The sequence below is a fragment of the Chanos chanos genome, chromosome 8 (genome assembly GCF_902362185.1).
Source record: "Chanos chanos chromosome 8, fChaCha1.1, whole genome shotgun sequence".
NCBI lineage: Eukaryota > Metazoa > Chordata > Actinopteri > Gonorynchiformes > Chanidae > Chanos > Chanos chanos.
This window is the reverse complement of record NC_044502.1, coordinates 21,319,402-21,332,423: the sequence shown is the minus strand read 5'-3', so window position 1 is coordinate 21,332,423 and position 13,022 is coordinate 21,319,402. Positions and strand designations below refer to the sequence as shown.

Below are 13,022 nucleotides of genomic sequence, written 5' to 3'. Positions count from 1 at the left end.
TTGGCTTTTGGATCTGTCGAATAACACAGCATTCATTCAGTTTTCATATCAGACCTCACCGAGTGAGAACTTAAGTCCAAGTGAGGACTTAAATCCAAGACAGACATCTGAAACATGGATCTCATATCAGCACAGCACAAGTCTGACAGTCTACTTCTCTTTTCCTAAGTTATCCATAACGAGTGAAAAAAAATGTATTTTGTAATTGTCTATGATCTCTGTCCCGGAAATATATAGCTGTGGTTTCAACGTTGAAGGTCGGTCACATGCCTGCTGGGGTACTATAGTTAAAACTGGGATGACCTGGGTATAAAGGACAGTTCTTGGTTCCACAGTCAGGCACCACAGATGGACCACATGCTTAGGACAGGAGCATGGGGGCAGGAATATGGAGGGCCCCAATAAATTTTGTGAATGAGTTCTGGTTCCTGTTTTGAATGAATTTGGTTTTGCCATCCTCACTTTCTAAAGAATCTAACATGCTTGAGTCACTGACATGCTGACTGTGAGAGATGATAATATTGTGGTTTATTACCAATATATAAAAATGTGTCTCTAGTTTCTGTGTTTATTCTTTGGACTCTGAGAACACAGTTCTGGAAAAACATTGGACATTAATATATGTGAGCACAAAGTAATGCTTTTCATTTAATTTCTGGTACACCACAGTTTAGACCACAGTTTATGGTAACTATACATATGAACATATGTTGACTTAAGTTTATGCTTTTTATAAACTCCTACATAGAGGTTTTTGTACAGGATAGCTACTAGTTCATAATACTGTGTGTAATATTGTTTGGCCCAGTAATACACAGCCGTGTCTTCAGTCTGTAGATTATTCCCTCGTAATGTTATTGTGTTGCTGCTGGTGTCTCTTGAGATACTGAACTTGTTTTTCAGAGACTCTTTGAAGTCTAAGCCCCCACCACTGTGGATAATTCCAATAAACTCCAGATAATTCCAATAAACTCTAGAGCTTTTCCTGCTGGTTGTCTAATCCAAGCTGTGGTATAGCTAGTAACTGAATATGAGACCTTGCAGTTGATGGTCATTTGCTGACCTGGATGAACAGTCTGGAAGTCAGGCTGAATCAGCTCATCAGAGTGGACACCTGGAAGAGATTCAATAATTATTACAAAGACATGACACACTCAGTCAAATACTACAAAATACAACAGGTTTGATTTAATTTTTTAGACCAAAGAAACTCACAGGATGTGGCTGCCAGTAGCAGCACTAGAGACGCAGAGAACATGATTGGTTTTGAAGCTCAACTTCAGAACTTAGAGCTCCTGTAGAGCTCAGAGGCTTTTTAGGATTTAAATAGAAAGTGGTCACATGAGACGGAAAGAGGGAAAATTTAAATGAAGGTGTCTCAATATTTGAAGAATTTTCATCAATGTCTTCCTCGTTTTTTTCTCCTTGTAATAATATATTATATATTTTATCTACTTAAATTCAAGAAAATGAAACAAAAAGAGTAGAAGTACAGCATCATATGAATTGTGTAAATATAGTTGTGTAAATTCCGTTGTGCAAATTGTGTGTGTGTGTGTGTTTCATTTTTTGTTTCGTTTTGCTTTGTTTTTTCTTTTTTTCACATGTATTTACTCGATTTTTGTCAGTGCCAGATTAATATCTATGAGAAGTTTATAGTGGTTTAAATCCTGTCCACATGTTCATAAAATGTACCTTTCAGACGTCATTGAAAATTGTAGTGTCATTTAAGGATGGATATCGTTTTCTGTGGGTAAAAGCTGCTCTTGTAGAAAAGTGATTTTATATTCACATATTTTGTGGAATTTTTCTCCTCTGGGCTCTGTGTTCATCTCTAAGGAATATTACATCTCAAATTGCTGAGATCCCTGAATGGCTTCTCCAGCTTCTTCTCCACGTCCACTCAGTCAGTGTATAAGATATTCAATGACTCAGACTGTGAGTACTACAGAAACACCTGCCAGCCTGTGGTTAGTACAGACACACAGACACACACACACACTCACACATCAAAATCCATCAGTGACTTTATAAGGATGACTCTGTAATATATTTTGACTCACTGGCAGACGTGTGTAGACAATCATACTGAGTGCTTATAGTCTTCCCTAAGCTGAAACGTTCGCGTAAGGAGAATTTAACCTTAAGACCGTATCAAAGGTGATCTCCCAGTCTTACTATAGGAGTGGTTTATCTGACTCCATAGTACTGAGACAGACTGAATCTATGGACCGTGTATTTAAACACAGCTACAGTCATGTTTTGTAAAATGAAGAAAAAAAGGTATAGTTTTATGTGGCTATATGTAGAATTGATCAACAATGATCGTGAAAAGTACTTTTAAATAACTGACTATTACAATCAAATACTTTGAACTGGTGGAGAAATGAGGAAAATATGGAAACGACAGCCTAACACTATTTTGTTGTGTGACTGTATTTCCATAATGTCCCCTCCCACATCCTTTCCCCTTTTGATATTTGTACAGCTGGTTGTATGAGTTTAATCACAGTGAAATCTCTAGCACAGTAATAAACCGCTGTGTCCTCAGTCGTCAGCTGGTTTATATGAAGGTAGAAATTAGAGCTGTCCTTGGATGCTGTGAATCAGCCCTGCACTGTGTGCAGAATAATAGTAAATGATCCATTCCAGTCCTTTTCCAGGAGCCTGACGGATCCAGTGCATATAAACATCACTCACACTAAATCCATTACAGGAACAGGTGAGTTTGTGAGCTCCACCTGGAGACACAACCACTGACTGTTTGGACAGTGTGAGAACAACCTGACACTGGACACTAGAAAGGACACACAAACAAATGTATTCATACAATACCAACGCTGTGATTATTCATATATTTCTTAAATCAATAAATTTCTAAATCAGAAGAAGAAGAAAAAAAAACCTTTAGAAGATAGGGCCACCAGCAGCAACAGCAGTAACAGAGAAACAGGGTACATTGTTTATGCTGAGCTGGTGTGAGCTGATTCAGAACTTTTCAGATGCCTGGAGGATCATCCTCACTTTCAGACTACAGCTGATTAAATAGAGAATATGATTAAGGATTCAACAGATCTGCATTTATGTATGGGGTTCAACTAGTAAAGCTATAAACAGATATCATTGGCATAAACAGGATATACGAATCTACAGGATCTACCAATGAAAAAATCAGCAGCTCCTCTGAGTTTATTTGACAAAGAATGAGTCTCTCTCTGTGCATAAGAAGTACTAAGATTTAGGAGGACATGGTTTTGCATTGAGCCAGTCATTTTCTTCTGAAGAGCATAATACAATAATACCATTCTGTGTTCTTTATATGTCATTTTACATAAATTGCTGAAGAGTTCATATTTAAAACTGGGATCAAATTTTAACTTCTGCACTGTGTAAGTGCACCACTTTTTTTTTCTTTTTTTGAGATATATGGGGAAGTGGGTTTTGTATGGATTTGTGAATCTTCTCTCTAACTGTAACTCTGTTGCAAAGTAATATAGAACATCGTCTTCACACTGTTCATCTGTTAATACAGCTTTCTGCTGGGTCATCTGTGGAGATGGTGAATCTTCCCTTAACAGATTAGTATGGGGAACAGTAGGTGGCATAGCAACAATCAGCTGTTCCTATCAATGCAGTCCATTTCCCAGGAACCTGTCTGATCCAGACTAAATAAAGGTCACTGAATGTGAATCCAGAGATTGTACCACTGCGTGAAAAGTGGTGTATTCGGAAATATCCGGACAAAGTAAACTTCCGCTAAACCTGCTGTTTTCCGGAGGTATTCGGATGCCCGCAGAACTTTGTCATGCGGACCTGAAAACTCCCGCAAATGTCCGAATACAGCTGTTAGACGGCAGTTTTCAGGCATCCGCGTGACCACAGTCGTTAGCTGATGGCTTGGCCTTTCAAATGCTAATAACAGTCAGTGGTCTAGGTGGGACTGGGTATAGAAGCCTGCCCCCCTTCCTCACTGTAACTTTCTATCAGTTAGCCTATATGTAATATTTAGCCGATATTTTGATAACCACACAAACTTCTTAGGTGTTGCATGGTGTATAATATAGCAGTGGTAGGCCCATGTAGCCTTTAATGTCATTGCTCTGTCGTGCAGCTAAATTACAATGGACACTTCAAATGGAGCATACAAAAACACACTGAAAACATAATTTAAAAAAAGTCTAAATGAGAGGTTCATTAATTACATATTTGATGGTTATGCAACTGTCCTTTACTTGGGGTCAAAGGTACAGGGTGACCAGATGCAAACAGACCAAATGGGGGACAAGTAGTAAGTTTGTGTGGGACAGTGTGGGACATGTTACCAATGCTGAGAGATAATGTAAAACTTAGATATAATGTCAGTCTAACTGTATAAGAAACACTTGTATACACTTGTATTGATAGACATCCAACATGCATTGGCCATTACAGGCCCATCAAAGGCAACTGTACTTAAGCAAAGCAGCAGGCAGCATACAGCTCAAGTCTTTCAAGTTAAACCCCTGACCAAATCCAACTATAAGAATAAATAAGGCTCAAAATAAAATATTACACAAAATAAAACAATTTCAATGCAAATCTTTATATCAAGCCAAAAGCTCTATTGGATGAGAAGCATGGTCAGAAGGGATAAAAGAACTTTTTCCTTTCTTTTTGACCATGACGTCGGCTGACAGCGTTTATCTTCATATCCGTAAAGTTTTACTAAGTTTGTTTTTTGTGACGTAGCAAAGAAATTCATCGGCCCCACAGCTGCACAGTTTGATTGACGGCCGCCACAGACTCTTGATGACCGCCCTCAACGCTCTCCTCTCAGCCATTTGGTGAAAGCAAGGCTTTTAAAAAAACTCGCCTATGTTGCATTTTTACTGCTTTTGACATAGCGCTATTAAATAGATTAGAAACTATGCTCATGTGCGGCCGGGTAAAATAATGGATCCATATATTTTTTTATTTCTGACAGTTAAAAACCAAACGACCAGCGAAAATGCGGGACATTATCTCAGTATGAGGGATGCGGGACAAAGGATACAGGACTTAAAAAAAAAAAAAGTTTACAGGGCATAGGAGTTTTTGTTGTTGATTCTTGCTTGTTTGTTCGGAATGTTTCTCCTCAGTACGAGGACGCGCCCCGTTTTCAAACCACCCACTTAGAATCTAAGGTTGAGTCCTGTCCAATCAGTTTTCTGTGCGTGCATGGCGTAGGGTGACAGTAACCAATAGCATTGTGTGCAACTGCAGCGCGAAATTTGCTTTGGGGAAGGGGTTACCTGTAGTAAGGTAAGGAGAAGCGAGTCACTGAAGGATTACAGAAGTTGTACTCCGTATTCTGTCGATAGTGTGCATTTTGAAGATGGCTTGCAAAAGAACACTTAAGTTTTCGAACGGACAGCGGAGTGGAGAGGCTACTCGTGCGCCGGGAATATCCAATTTTTCTAACGCGAGTCCGAACGAAAACAAACAACTGGTGTCCCCGTTAAATGCATTTTTAAGATGTCTGAACAGCAGTAAACGTTCATGGAGAATGTTATTCGGCGGTTGGACAGGATGGAGTCCCATCAAAGAGGCGCAAGAGGAGTCTGCCCGAGAAAAGAAGACGAGCGGGGAATAACTCTGTTTCGGTAAGTTTATTTCTGTAGCCTTCTGGCTTTCGTCTTTGACTGCCGCGCATTCTGATACGTTCACATTTTTTTATCTGCTTTATCCCTTAATGTGGTTGAATTTAACTCTTATATTAATTTTGCTTCTACAGGAAGCTGTGCGGCTAATGCAAAATGCTGAAAACAACACGCACAGATATGATCCACGGACAAGGTAGGCGTGTTTTGTTGGTAGACTGTATCGTCGCGATTGTGCTTGGAATTCTAAACGAACTTTTAATCAATCTTCCTTTCTTCTCCGCTTTTTTTTCTCTCTAGCATCCTGAAAGACCGATTGAGACTATTCGAAAGAGTTACCGGGTGAAACCAGAGAACAAAGAGGGGGGCAGGATCGCCACTCGAACGAGGCAAAGGAGGAGAAGAGTAAGTCAAAACATCATTTCCCTAGTAGTTCTTAGACTTTTTCTCCATTTGCTATTTTCAGTGATCTAATTTCTGTTTTCACTGTGTTTTGCATCTGCTCAAGGCCAGAGCTAGTGTTCTTTAAACTGAGGAAGAGGCTGCCATATGGAGGACCGCATCAGTAGATATAATTTCTGAAGGGGACGCCGCCATCTTGGATGGAAGGCCAGCGTGGGTCCTCCCGCCTAGCACAGAGTTGTCTGCACTGTGTGGGGTGCTACAGAATAGAGACCACGGAAGCTGGGTTGTTCTTGGGAATGCTCAACATTTAGAGTTTCATTTATGCTCCCAAAAGCATTTGTATTATATACTATGATATTACAATATATTCTGTTCTAATGTATTCTATTCTGTTATATATTGTACATTGATTATATATATATATATAAAACTGTCAATTTATATGCCTTATATTATACTGTATTTGCTTTATTTATAATAAAATTTGTGTAATTCATTTTTGTTTGACAGACTATCTATACAATCTACCTATGAACATAAAACAACACCACCACCACCAATAATAATAATATTAATAATAATAATAATTATTATTATTATATAAACCATATGAATTCATGTCTGGGGACCCACAATGGACCAATGGGGAAGGGTTTTAGAAGAGGGGCAAGACATTGCTCCACCAATCCAAAGAAAGACTTTTGACCAATTGCAGGATACCTGGTGGCCCAAGGTGTGAAGTGCAAATGTTCCCTTCCAAGCACCCCCAAGGGATTATTCACCATGGCAACTAGGGCTCTAGGCAGACCCCAAAACACGGTACATATTCAGGAGTATTCCATGCCGCGTAACAGAGCTGCAAACTGCCGGATACAGCCGATAATCTGTGGAGTATCCGGGAATATACAGGAGTATTCCAGGCCGAATACACCTCTTTTCACGCAGTGTACAGGTCAGTTTATCAGATTCTCCAAGTCCTAACTACAGCTTCAGACTGAATGAATGTCTAGCAGTCAATACCTGCGAATTAGGAACCCGAGTGAAAGGCATCACTCACTGTTTATAAAGGCCAATGTGACTTTATAAGGATGACTCTGTAATATATTTTGACTCACTGGCAGACGTGTGTAGACAATCATACTGAGTGCTTATAGTCTTCCCTAAGCTGAAACGTTCGCGTAAGGAGAATTTAACCTTAAGACCGTATCAAAGGTGATCTCCCAGTCTTACTATAGGAGTGGTTTATCTGACTCCATAGTACTGAGACAGACTGAATCTATGGACCGTGTATTTAAACACAGCTACAGTCATGTTTTGTAAAATGAAAAAAAAAAAATGTACTGATATAGGTAAATTTAAGCTGAAGTTGAAGTTGAGCTCTGTATTCTTCATGAAATCCTTGAAGGTATAGTTTTATGTGGCTATATGTAGAGAGAGAGAGAGTTCTCTGAAGTTTTCTGGGGGGGGGGGGGTCTTTTTCGTTTTTTTTTCAATTGTGTACAAAACTCCGTAAAATTATGGACATTTAGGCATTTCAGGCATGTTGGGCCTCTGACCAAACCCAATCAGTGATGTCACAGCAGTGAGTAAAAGCACGTACATGCAAATGAATCTGAGAAAAGTAAAATGAGTAAAGGCATAAATCAGGAAAGGAAAAGAAAACAAACAAAACAAAACAAAAAACACTGTTTGTTAACACACCATTTAATGTTTGGGAGAATAAAAATTTAATAATTGAATGCTTAATAATTTTATGCCAATGTTACCGTTGATGAAAATAATAATAAAAAATTCCAGTAACCTGCTTCACTAACCTACCCAATTATACTTTTGCTGAAAATCTCCTTCACCTGCCTTCCCTGTTTCTCTCTACTATTGCTGTTGGATTTGGTTATTAGAACTTTCAGCGATGAAGACATTTTTGGCAAGTGCTACTGAGGGTATGCTGTAATTTTACTGAAATTTCTGCTTAAGTAAGCTTACCAGAAAAGGTACTGGTAATTTTCTACCAGGATATTATCTGTTTTTCTACAGATTTTTTTTCTTACAGTGTGCTGTTTCCACTGGAGCAGGGGACTGATCCAATCTGACCTTGTCATTAGTGTTAGTGGAAATGGAACAAATGCTCACTGTTCTGTGTCCCTCATTAGCTTTTAGTGATGACTTTTCTGAAGTAATTCTCCCCACTTAGACAATTTCTTGATCCTTCTCTCTGATCCTAGCCATAAGACTCAGAGGCTGGACAGGTAAGTTTGAGACCCACCAGGTTTAATGACCACTGGTTCAAGCCCATTACATCTGTTAACAGAGAATATTAATGGTAAATAGAAAATTCATTTAAAACCATGTGAAATATTTACATTAATACATTAAAACTAATACGTGCATGGTTTAAGCTGAATCAAAAGAAGCTCCTCTTGTGTCACACTGTAGAGCCCTCCGACACCTCCCCTAGTTCAGTTCGGAGTCCAGGGGCACAGAACCACCCAGTGACAGGGGAGTAAAAAAAAAAGACTCCCTTATTTGAACATTAATTAAATTAATTACAACACTTCTTAACAATTTAAAATAGAGCACTAAACACAAGCAATACAAATAATAAATCACCATGCTAAATAAAATGTCTCAATGTAAATTTGTGTATCCACCATAAAACAAAGTCCTGAGTAATTTTTATGCAACAGTTACAAATACAGTTATGAGGAAGGGAGGACACTGGATGGGCGCAGGGAAACGGAAGGAATGTATCGTTTGGCCTCGGAGCAGGGGGGTCAAGTGTCAGCATCATCTTTGTTGGAGCCTCCATGTTATGCAGCACCTGCACGTTCCTTCCTTTTAAGTTTGTAAGGTTCATTGGGTTTAACCCATTTCACTCGGTAAGAATGATTTGGAGCGGGACCCAGATTAACCTGGGCATTGCCTTTAACACAAAAGAAAACACGACAGCCCCCAGCAGTGATGCCAAAGATAAAAACAAACACACGGGGCAAAATGGTGATCAGACAACCACAACAAAATCTTCAATACAACGTTTCCACCAAATTGTATGGTGATGTTTCATAGAATACAAAGTAATAACTACAATGAAAGGATAATCAGTGAATACATCGCCCTCCACAATTATTGGCACCCCTGGTAAAGATGAGTAAAAAGGGTTATAAAAAAATTCACCTTTTGGTGAATTAGCTTAATGTCACACTGAAAAGATGCAAAATCCCTCATCAAGAAATAATTATCTTTAACAAAACCATGTGTGCCACAATTATTGGCATCCCTGCATTTAATACTTTGCACAACCTCTCTTTGCCAATAAAACAGCACTGGGCACTCCTGTAACAGCTAGTAAGGTTGGAGAATACAGAGCAAAGAATCTGAGACCATTCCTCTTTACTGAATCTATCCAGATCATCCAGGGCCCTAGGTCCTCCCTTGTGCACCCTCTTCTGCAGCTCAGCCTGCAGCAGCTCAGTTTAGGTCAGGGGACTGAGATGACCATGGCAGAAGCTCACTTTTGTGTTCTGTTAACCATTTTTGTGTTGATTTGGACTAGGGATGTGCAGAGAGCCCAGTATTTAGGGGCCAAGCAGCAAAGCTGCTGGAACCCTATTGTAATCATTAGAATTTTTCATTATTATTATTACTATTATTATTATTATTATTATTATTATTATTATTATTATTATTGTTGCTGTTGTTTCTCCTCAGGGAGTCTATGGCAGCCCCATGAACCCCTTGGTGGATTTTTCTGAAATTTGGCGCCTTGATAGAGGACAGTCCAAGGTACCCAGGCACCAAATTTGGGGTCAATCCATGCATCCTTGTAGCGCCACCAATAGGCCAAAAATCAAGGGTTTTTTTGGTACATATTTGCCTATAACTTTTGAACCCTTTGTCCTAGAGTTGTGATCTTTTTTCCCCTGAATCCTTGGGTCATGACGAGTCAAATGCACCCATTCGCATCAATTTCTGCCTAATCAGATTTTCTGCCATTTTGAATTTTCCCAAAAACCTACTTTTGCGAAGTAGTCCTAGACCGTTGATCCTATCACCACCAAATTTGGTACATATCATCTCCAGCACACTCTGGCCAATAATCATCAAAAAAAATTTTGCTAGGTCAAACGGTATTGCCGCTGTCGTCCAATGAATTTCGATGGCGAAGGCTCCAAACAGGAAGTGGGCATATCTCAGCAATGCTTGCATGGGTTGATGCCAAACTTGGTACAATTCATTGACATGAAGAATACTGGGGCCCCACCAAGTTTCATGAAATTTGGCCACATGATGGCGCTATACTAGGAAAACATCAAAAAATGTATTCAAATACCCATAACTCCAAGACAACAGCAAATATTTCAGCCAGACTTCTTGTGCATCATCACGGTATCAAGCCCTAACTGGAAGATTATGACCCCAACCTGTCAGCCATTTTGTTTGTCGGCCATCTTGGAATTAGCCATTTTCAATGACAGATCACAGAAGCCCTTCATGGATCATGATGAAATTTGGCACCCTCATAGAGGAAACTACAAGGTATCCAGGCACCAAATTTGGTGTCGTTCCATCATTGGCTGTAGCGCCACCAACAGGCCAAACCCTAGAGGACATTTTTGCTAATAACTTCCTAACCTTTTGGCCTACCCCAGCTTTACTGTCCCTGAATCCTTGCATCCCGATGAGTAGAATGGACCCATTTTTGGAAATCTGCCACATTGAATTGTCCGCCATTTTGAATTGAAGAAAACTGTACTCTTGCGAACTAGTCCGAGACCGTTGGTCCTATCACCACTAAATTTGGTATGTATCATCCACGGAATGGTCTGACCAAAAATGATCAAAAGAATCTTTGCTAGGCAAAAGGATATGGCCGCTGTTGTCCAATGAATTTCAATGGCAAAGCCTCCAAAACAGGAAGTGAGCATATCTCAGCAATGTTTGGTTGGATTGATGCCAAACTTGGACCGCATCATTGGGAAGGGAAGTGATGGGGAACCACCAAGTTTCATAACATTTGGCCACATGGGGGCGCTATACCAGAAATATTCACACAAATGTATTACATCTCAAATTATTGTAAGACAGCGGAGTATTTCAACCAAACTTCTTCAGCATTATCATAGTAGAGGTCCTTAGTTGAGAAATTATGAGCCATCTGTGTTGACTATTTTGTATTTCAGCCATCTTAATGTGATGAACTGGTGTCTTGTTCACAAGTTCATCGGATTACTTGTCTGCCTGGTGCCCATGAGCTGCTTGGCCCCTTCATTGCTGCTTGCAGCTATATTTGTATTTGTGTCTGTATTTGTTGATTCAGCAAAATAATTTGTATTTGTATTTGAATAAAAGTGGAAATAGGCATAACAACTCTGGGTTTTTTTACTACACTTCTAATTATAGGATATTCTTCAATATTTTTCTTCAATAAATTATTATTATAGTAATTATGAACATTTAAATGTAATGCTGGTATATGGTTTTCATAAACCCAGCAACAAACATGTATAACACAAATCATCACTGAAAAGAAAGTAATTTTGAGTTTCTAATCCACACTCAAACCTAAACTCTATACCAATAAACGCCTGTGTGCATATTGTGAACTCCTCCACCACCGTGCCTAGTTGGAGGACGCAACCATGTGACACACAGGCTTACTAAGCAGTGAGCACAGGCATCATTTATGCTGGGGACGCAAGGGAACATTTACCCACCACTTTTTGAAAGCCTTTAGTTAATTTAACTTAATAATGAATAACGTTGGTACATATCATGTCATTAAGAGAGAGATCCGACATGCTTACTTATCGGTAAATCTAAATCGAAACACTTACGTTGCTGCTGTGCATTCTTTTATGTATGACACAACATGTAACTTTAGTTTAGACAGGAACACACCCCCAGGGAGGTAATGTTAGAGCGAATACTCTGCAGTTATGTTCAGTTCTGCACGTTTGCCGGCCGCAATCAAAATGAATGTCAACATAACTTGTTTCTAACGTGCTGCAATATGGCTTGGAGTCACGATATCCATACATCTAACACGGTCTCAGTATTTGGGAAAACATGCATAGGTGGTGTTCTTGACAGACATAACTTAGACATGACGGTTATGTTGCTTTCATAAACGTTTTATTGTTTTACATGACAGTGACTTTCAAAACACTAGGATAAAAGATGCAAATGTGTCTACCTTACCATGATGTATTATGTCATCCATGTAAGCAGATTAATGCTGTAGTATCCTAACACACATGAAAAGCTCAAGCAGTTTTAAAAGGTGATCCAGTATATGGTGTGAACATGTCGAACTGGTCCCAGCACTTTTCAAAACAAACAGACGCCCATGGCAGAGAGCAAAGTGTGTAGGTGAACTAGCTAGTAACTACACTAAAAAAAAAATTCCGTTGTTTTTAGGGAAAAGAACTGGCAGCTGTGGTTGCCAGAATAACTCTGTAAAAATACAGTAACAATGTAAACAACTTTACAGAACAAACTGTAAATGTTACAGTTTAAAACTGTTGTAATTTGCAAAAACAAAATTTAAACCAGTAAATCCAACAGCCTTTTCCTGCTGAATTAGCGTGACCACACTGCTATTAAACTACTTATATCAGAACAATTTACATTGAGTTATCACTAAATATACATTGAATCCCAATCAATTTCCCTGAAAAATACCAAACAAACAACACTGTCCGACTGTAAAAGTCTAATAATAAGACTGTCATTTAACATGATCTGAGAGTTCCTGAATCAATGTCATGTCAGGAATCCAGGGTTCACTTGAGGACGGGATGTTTTTGTCCTCTCCACTTTAGTGCCCCTCTCTGGATTGATGGAGAAAAACACTTCACCTCAATCATCATTTTCTGGGCACGGCGCTTCTCTCAATCTGCTGACTGCTGTTTTGGCTACAAACCTGTGGTTCATCAGCTCATCTACCCTACAGTATTTTAACCCCGGTTTTTCGCCCACTCTTCGCCAGTGCGTTGCTTCAGC

At 39.3% G+C, this 13,022-nt stretch overlaps 1 pseudogene; it reads right to left on the bottom strand.

Moving 5' to 3' along the window:
* Positions 1-555: 555 nt before the first annotated feature.
* Positions 556-1,258, bottom strand: LOC115819453 (Ig heavy chain V region 5A-like; annotated as a pseudogene).
* Between the last annotated feature and the right edge of the window lie 11,764 nt (positions 1,259-13,022).